Genomic DNA, 8,260 nt, shown 5'->3' on the forward strand with positions numbered 1-8,260 from the left:
AAGGACCATTTCTAAAGCCACTAACAGTTTCCTTAAGGCAAAAGATCTGAGAGTCCTGGAAAATCAAGGCAGAAGGGCACAAAATGCCCATACACAACCTCATAGGGTCTCAAAGCAGCAATCACAGACCAGCACCTTCCTCTGTGCACAGCTTTGCCGCAGCGGAGGCAAAAAGCTGAGCAAAACAGCTCCGGAGGCGAGGATGGAGGGTTTTGAGAGGGAGACATGGGTTCGGTTGCCGCAGTTCCTTGCATGCGGGGAACAAGCCGATAGCATCCCTTCTCTGCGCACTGGCCAACAAATGCACAGGGGTGCCTTGCAGAAGGCTGCCAGCAGCCATCAAACAGATGCCCCTGCCTCCACACTGGTGTCCTCCTACATGAGGGAGCCCAGGGGACCACTGAAGCGCTGCAGAATGGCCTGGGGAAGCAGGAGACGCACCCGGGGCTGCACCTGGAGCATGCACGGCAGCTGGAGGGGAGCAGAGGGTGTTACCAAGGGGCAGAGAAGAGTCTTCCCCCAAGAGGTCACCCTTGCCCGCAGGGCTGGCCAGCCAGGAGAGCCTGCACTGCCAGGATGTGTCCTGTGGCACTCACTCAGGAGCAGCATTAAACTGTTCTGCTTTTTTCCAAAGAGCTCCATGGAGGCTCCCAAAAGTAATATTTAATATTAGTTACAATCAAAGGCCAGATATTCACCTCCCAGCTTGTGCCACCAGCATCTGGCCTAAAGCGAACAACACACAGGTTTCCCAAGAATATGTGACCCTGGCTTAAAAACCCCCAAAACAACCAAATAAGGTCTTGATAGCTTTGCCTTTCCCAGCAGCACAAGTCCAGACCTCAAGAGCCAGCATGTGGCTTACAGCACACCCAGGGCTCTTTTTTCCCTTTAAAAAGCTTCATCCTTTTTGTGTCTCAACTTGCTCATTTTGCTTTGTGGAGTTTTTTTTCCACTTAAAGTCAGTACAGCAATTGTATCAGTTGCGCTCCCAATAGTTTGTTTGGTGTAAGTACAGAAGTAAGCATTTGTTTTTCCAGACTAGTACAGCACAAGCCATCTTCTCGGTTTCACGGCAGACAGGGCGCGAGGTCAGGGCATTTTAGACCCCTCCATGCTCCTGGGGACAAGGACCAAATGTCACAAAGTCCCCCTGCTTGCCAAACCCAGGCAGAGGCTGCCAGAAAGAAGCTGCCGAAACATCTTAGCCAGAATCCGCGCACTTATTTCCCCAGCCCAGGCAGGATTGGGGTTATAGAGGATTAGCAGTAAGCCCTGCATCTCCTCGAGCAGCCAGGAACCGCAGCCCCTCAGCACAGGATGGTGGCGGCACGGCTTCCAGGAAAGACGGGAAGCCCTCACGGAGTTTCCAAATAGATCCCATCTCTTCCAGGCACTGACGCACAGCGTTTGATGAGCTCCACGTCACTTTGACACCACCAAGAAACACCGCTGTCCAAGAGGGGTTGGGAAGGGATATCGGGAATAACAAATGCTCATCTCCGTTGCATTCAGCAGTGCCGTCACCAGCACACGGCATGCCAGGAGTTGGTCATATTTCAAGGAATGTTTTTCCCTTGAGTCCCAAAGGAGGAATTCAGCTTTCCTCTATAGAGTGTAGTAACCCCAATGCTCCTAGCCCTGCTGCTGCAGAGAAAAGTTTATCCCATGTTAGTCCTAGATATGACTGATCCCTTTCCCAAAAGCACCGTCCTCCTGGATGGACAGCCATCCTTCTCTTTGCAAACCTCCCTCGGACCTTCAGAAACACACATGCCATTTGAAATCACTTGCACCCCAGGGAGATGTTGAAACTGAAGTAACACCATGCTCTCGAGCCAAACTGGCTCACGGGGACCAGAGCACCAATCCTGCACCAAACCATTGCTGCCTGCCATCCCGCCCCGCTCCATACACACAAATAGCTGGGCTTGCTCAGCCCCAGGGCCATACAGCCTCCAGCACAGACCAGTAGCATCACTTAGGTAAAGAGAGTGAAAACAGGTTCCCCAGACAACCTTCCTCACCTCTAATATCCAGCAACGTCATGACTGCAGCTTGACCAGCAAAGAGCAGCTCACGAGCCTCACACCTGCATCTTGCTGCAGTTTATTACCACCGAGGCCCCTAGATGCTCGTCTTGCACTCCTCTACTTCCCCCATCCTCAGCACATGCCTACAAACACTGCAGCAAATGCTGTGGCCCATCCTCAAGAGCTTGTTTTGTGTGTGCAATGCACTGGTTCCCTCCCCCATACATTATCTATAGGGAGATTGCACCCCTCAGCTCAAGACACACAAAGAACAAATCCCTGCTTTGCAATGACTGTCCAGGGCTGTGGGAAGGACAGGTTTTATTACTTTTTCCAGCTGAAGATGTTTGTTTTATTTCCATAAGAGGTTTCAATGAGAGCATCTCTCAAAAAGCCCTCTCTCTGACAAAAATCCAGCCTGCTCCTTGCTTTTATCTCTGTAAAAAGGAAACAAGATCTTCTAACACAATCACTGTGCTTACTTGCTTTTAAGTCCACAGAATCAGGGGACATAGGCCTGCACACAACGCCAGTGCTATACAAGAGCCATTTCCAAGTCATCTGCTCGGGTGCTTTATTCCAAAGTATGTTTGGTTTGATTTTTTTTTTTTTTTTTGTGGGGGCTTAGAGTAAAGACGCTTTCAAAATATGCCCATGAATCCCTGTGGAGGAAGATTGCACAGCAGGTTGTTCAGATACATTATAGGAACTGTAAGCGAAGGTGTAGGAGAAAAGAGCCAGAATTATGATCCTGAAGCCGAGAAACAGCAGAGCCCCACGGCATTGCTGCCGCAGTCTCTGCAAAGGCTTTACAACCCACCTTGCTCTACGACGCGGTGAATGGTGTTTTCCATGACACTGCTGTAGGAGCCCGTGTACTTCTGCAGCTCAGGCCAGCTCACGTACAGAAGAAACCCAGTGTCTGTAAACAGAGGATCGGCCTGAGAAATGCAGCACACGATGCTCCAAGGCAAGGGCTGAAGCGTCATGGCATGTTTCTGGTGATGTGACCCCCAGACCTGGACCAAAGGGACCCCTGGATTCCTGAGTCCAGGCCCTGCAGTGGCAGATAGCTGAGGAAGAGACCTTGAAGAGCGATGGGCCCTGAGCACCTGCTCTGCACAGCACCAGGCACCCCCTCTGCCTTCACAGTTAAGATCCTTGGCCAATAAAAAAAAAAAGCAGCTTAAAAATCTCATGTGCCACAAGACAGCTAAAGTTTGGACGTGCAAGTCCCTTCTGCTGCAGGAAGTACTCCAGGTTAAAAAAAAGAAAAAAAAAAAAAAAACAACAAACCACACAAAAGAAACCACAACAAAGTTTTCTTTTTTTAACATGAACTCCTTCTTCAAACCCTTTTATCACAGTTTCTTTTGCCCATGTATTTGAGGAAACAACTTACTGCTTCTCTCACAGTCAGGAAAGGTCCCAGCAGCAAGGGTGAATTGCTCGTTAAAGCTACATTTTCATTATACCTCTGGTCTACCAAACTCCCAAATTAGGCTTATTCCCAGCGACACAAACGCATCATCTGCACCTCAACCCAGCCCAGGCAGAAGCAGGCGGCTGCCCTGAGAAATCTCTGCCAGACCCACTGCAAAAAAGCCAAGAGGAAACTGTGATTTTGCAGCTGGGACTCTTGACTGTCTCCCAAAGTAGCATTAATCCACCTCACCTTCCTAAACTCCACCAGGAAATAGCTGCAAGGAAGGGGCGGAGGAGAAAAGAGAACCACTTATGAAGCATCAGCTGCAGTCTAATTAGAGCTATTAGCAAGCTCTTAGTGATGTTTATTAGCCTTTACCCAACATTGCTGAATGAAGCAATCCTGACATCAGCCTTCTGGCTTGGAAAGCTGTGCTCCAACCCCAGCTTGAGGAATAGAAGTGTTTAGAAAGGTCAAGCTGGTTATAATCACAGCTGCAGCTCTCCTAGCCAGCTCTGAGCTTGTTTTGGGCTCGTAGAAACCAAAATCCCAGAGAGGAGGACCCACGCTGAATGGGGGAGGAATAAGATGATCTTTGTCAGAGGAGGTTCCATCATGATGTCTCTCTGAGCTGAGGGCCTCCTGCTCTGAGTTATGGCTATTGAGTCATTTTGAGTTGATGGCTTCATGCTGCCTTTGCTCTTCTGAGAGCTGGGGATTGCCAACCGCCTGCCCTGGTGATCAGGGCAGGATGCACTCAGAAGACAAGGCAGCAAGCCCGGAGCCTGGCTCAGGACAAGCTGGCCATGAGTTGGGCAGGATTAAAATAAGATTTACATCTTCTGATGCACAAAACATTCATCACTGGCTGCTGTTGGATGTCTTCAGCCTGCAAACAGTTTGTCTAACATGAGGTGTTTTTTAAACATGTCATGCTTCTCAAAGGACATGCAGCCAAAAGCTGCATACTTGTCCTGGTTTCAGCTGGGACAGAGTTAATTTTCTTCCTAGCAGCTGGTATAGTGCTGTGTTTTGGATTTAGGATGAGAATAATGTTGATAACACAGGGATGTTTTTGTTGCTGCTGAGCAGTGCTTACACAGAGTCGAGGCCTTTTCTGCTCCTCACCCCACCCCACCAGCGAGGAGGCTGGGGGGGGCACAAGGAGCTGGGAGGGGACACGGCCGGGACAGCTGACCCCAGCTGACTAAACAAGCTGACTTTCACTTCCAACATTTCTTCTTGTGTATAGGGGCGACTGATACAGCACGGGTTGGTTCTCTGGTTCAGCTGCGGTGCCGGTCACCGGGCTTGGAATAACCACAGTGCTTTATCGTCAGATCCAGAGACCTTCTCTTCCCCTTGAATAGCGTTGAAGAGGGCTCGGGAGGCATGGGCCAGGCCCCAGCACGTTGCAGTGATTTGTGTCTCTCCGGAATCACCAGGGTGACAGCATACTTTTTCCAAATATTTTACTGGTTTTTCAGGATTCTGCACTTGTTCAGGGGTGAAGTTCCAAAACATTGGAGGTGCCGTCTGTCCTAGGTAATTGCCCACTATCCCACACACCCTGCCACTCATAACTATCCAGCCTCGGGGCAGATTTCTGGGTGGTATTCTTAAATAGTTGTTTAACCTTAATCCAGTCCCCAGAGATTATAAACAGCACAACAGGGAACATATACAGCAATTAAGGTGATAGATAACACAACTCTGAGAACAAGCACAACAACTCTGAGAGCAAATAAATCAACATTGCCACCCGCGACTATTCACCTAAGAATGAATGCTTATAACAAATTTGTTTTAACATGCTCTGGTCAGATGTGTCGTTATCTCAACCCTTTGAGTCCCATGTTAGGCGCCAAAAAGACTGCTGTGGTTTAACCTGGCAGGCAGCTAAACACCACACAGCCGTTCACTCACTCCCCCCAAATGGGATGGGTGAGACAATCGAAAAAAAAAAAGGTAAAACTCATGGGTTGAGGTAGAGACAATTTAATAGGACAGAAAAGAAAGGGAAAATAATAATAATGATAAAAGAATATACAAAACAAGTGATGCACAATGCAATTGCTCACCACCCGCTGACCGATGCCCAGCCAGTTCCCGAGCAACGGACTGCCGGCCAGCTTTCCCCCTAGTTTATATACTGAGCATGACATCATATGATATGGAACATCACTTCGGTCAGTTGGGGTCAGCTGTCCCAGCCATGTCCCCTCCCAACTTCTTGTGCACCCCCAGCCAGCTCACTGTGAGAAGCAGAAAAGTCCTTGACTGTGTGTAAGCACTGCTCAGCAGTAACGAAAACATCCCGGTGTTATCAACATTATTCTCATTCTAAATCCAAAACATAGCACTATACCGGCTACTAGGAAGAAAATCAACTCTATCCCAGCTGAAACCAGGACAATGCCTCAAGCAGAGCTAATCTCCCTGGGGTCACTTATAGTAACATATTCCAAGAGTGTTTATCATACAGAAGGGACATTTAAAAATATACGAATATATATTATAAATCACAGCCTCTGCCGGGAAGGAGCAGGAGGAAGAAACCTGTATAATTTAACAAACTCACAGAAATAACTCAATGTGGACAAAATTTACGTGGAGTGATCTTAGCTATGGGCTTGACACAGCTGGTCATGGTTAGCAGAGCAGGACCAAAACCTACACAATCAGGATACCACAATAAATGGAAGTACTTGGTAAATTCAGGACATCCTTAACCAAAGGAAACACTGACCTCCTATATATCTTTCTCAAGCACATCATAATCAGGGAAGATCTTCCATATCTCTGTGCCAGACAAGCTGCCTTGCTTTTGTGGTCTAGCTACCACAGTTCACAACCTGTACAACAATTTCCTCAGATAAGCAGAAGCAGGTCTCTGCCATCTCAGTGGATGGGTCTGCCTGAGGTGCCACAGATGGAGGAAACCCAACAGAAAGCCTTAACTCTTAGGGCTGAGTGCCAGATCGTACCTGAAAAGCTGGGCAGTCCTCTGAGGTCTGACTCGTTCCCAGTGTGTGTACCAGCTGACTGCTGTGGTCACAGGGTTTTGAAAGACAAAGATGTATCTTTCAAAGTTTGTGGTTACAAACAATTGCCGTCTGCTTCTGCAATTGCTTTGCAGGACGGTGTTGGTGGAAGCTACCTCTGGGACCTGGCTGATGTGACCACTGACGGCAGGCTGTTGGCCGAGTCGTGCCTTAGCCACCCAAATCAACAAAACTTGCAATGTTAGCAGCACAATTTCCCCTTTTGACAAGTAAACACTGTACACCATGAAGGTGTTGCTGCAATCACAGCCACCTACAAGCAGCAGCAGCAGCTCTTTTGGAAGACAAAATGTGGTGAAAAGAAACTTTAATTTCATCTTCATTACAGCTCAGACTCATGGCTTCCAAAAACAGTCATGTTCAGACAAGAAAGCCTGCGTCCAAGCTTTGCTCTCACCATCAGCATTTCTTTGCACATCCTTCAGCCTCCCAGGTGCTGTTATACCTCAGGCCATGGTGCTGGAAGGTGGATCCAAACAGCCCTGCCAAGTCAGCCTGGAGCTCATGGGAGGGAGAAGCTGCTACCACGCTCCCAACCCGTGGCCCTTCTGCTGATCCATCCCGAGCATGTTGGAGGTGAGATGCCACATTCCCCTCTTCAGGACTGAACATTGCAGAGATGCTGCGGAGGGTGAGTCACCAGGAAGGAAAGCAAGTTGTCCACAAGGAAAACTTCTCTCCCCCACACCTTGGGTACCACCGCAGAGGTCTCAGACCACCTCATCCCATCCAGCCCTGGGCACAGCAGCTCTCTGCCCACTACCATGCAGCCCTGTGCAAACCACCCCGCCCTGCAAGGAAACACTGCTTGGTCTCAGGGATGCCTGCAGGTGATGATGTGAAATGTGAATAAGGAAAGCAGTTTGTGCAGAAAAGTAATGATCCCTTTGGGATCTTCCCAGTTTATACACAATTACACCAAGCAGCTAAAAAGGAGGAGTGCTCAGCAGAGAAGGAGGGTGGATAATCCACTGGTGTAAAGCCCTGCAGCTCCCAGAAGCAGTAGGTGATGTAAAGCAGAGCTGGCATTTGAGGATGCATATGATCTTCTAGTTTGCGCATGTCAGGACATCTGCTACTACGACCTCATACAGCTAAAACTACCTCTGTCTTCACCTGCAGTTGCTGATGAGTGTAGTGTAGAGAAACTCACTGAGCTGAGCCTCACGCAGAGGATTCGCTCCTTCATGCCAATTTATGGCCAATTCAGGATTTCAGCAACTATTATTTATCACCAGGGCTCCCTGCTAACCGTTACCACATCGGTGAGGAGTTACTCAAAATGAGTTTCCAAATTAGCGACTCTGCATTCATTTCTTTTATGTTCGTTTCAGTTTATGAGGAATGTCAGAAAATCAGAGGATCCCACCCAGGGTAAATTACCTGGGGATTTTACGCATGATCATTCTGCTGAGCTGCAAAGGTGGCGTGGCAGCGAGCTCGTCATGCTGCTCACAGTGCCTAAGGCACCAGGGAGAAGGAGCCCAACCGCTTCCAAAGCATGATCAGGTTGGAAAGATGCTTAAAACATCTTGCAAGCATGGATGAGGCTTCCTCATGCAGACTAATGCACGCCCAGGCTTTGCACCCATCTCCCAACTCCTACAAGGTAATTTCCCTCTCCCCAAATTTGTCGTTACTGAACGAGAGAGGAAGCTGAAGCCTGCTCTCTTTCTGCCTGATTTTATTCTCTGAAACAAGAACTTTTTTCCCTGGCAGAAAGCAAACTAGGCTGA

General features: G+C 48.6%; 1 protein-coding gene across 1 annotated transcript in view; it reads right to left on the bottom strand.

Annotated features, from left to right (window-relative positions):
- Window positions 1–3,569, bottom strand: part of LOC142088969 (serine protease inhibitor Kazal-type 5-like) — a 71,224-nt gene extending 67,655 nt beyond the window's left edge. The window contains exon 1 of the mRNA XM_075164847.1: window positions 2,854–3,569. The gene's annotated coding sequence lies outside the window, so the exon portion shown is untranslated. The remainder of the gene's footprint in view (window positions 1–2,853) is intronic.
- Between the last annotated feature and the right edge of the window lie 4,691 nt (window positions 3,570–8,260).

Source organism: Calonectris borealis, chromosome 15, assembly GCF_964195595.1.
Source record: "Calonectris borealis chromosome 15, bCalBor7.hap1.2, whole genome shotgun sequence".
In the NCBI taxonomy this organism is placed as follows: Eukaryota; Metazoa; Chordata; class Aves; order Procellariiformes; family Procellariidae; genus Calonectris; species Calonectris borealis.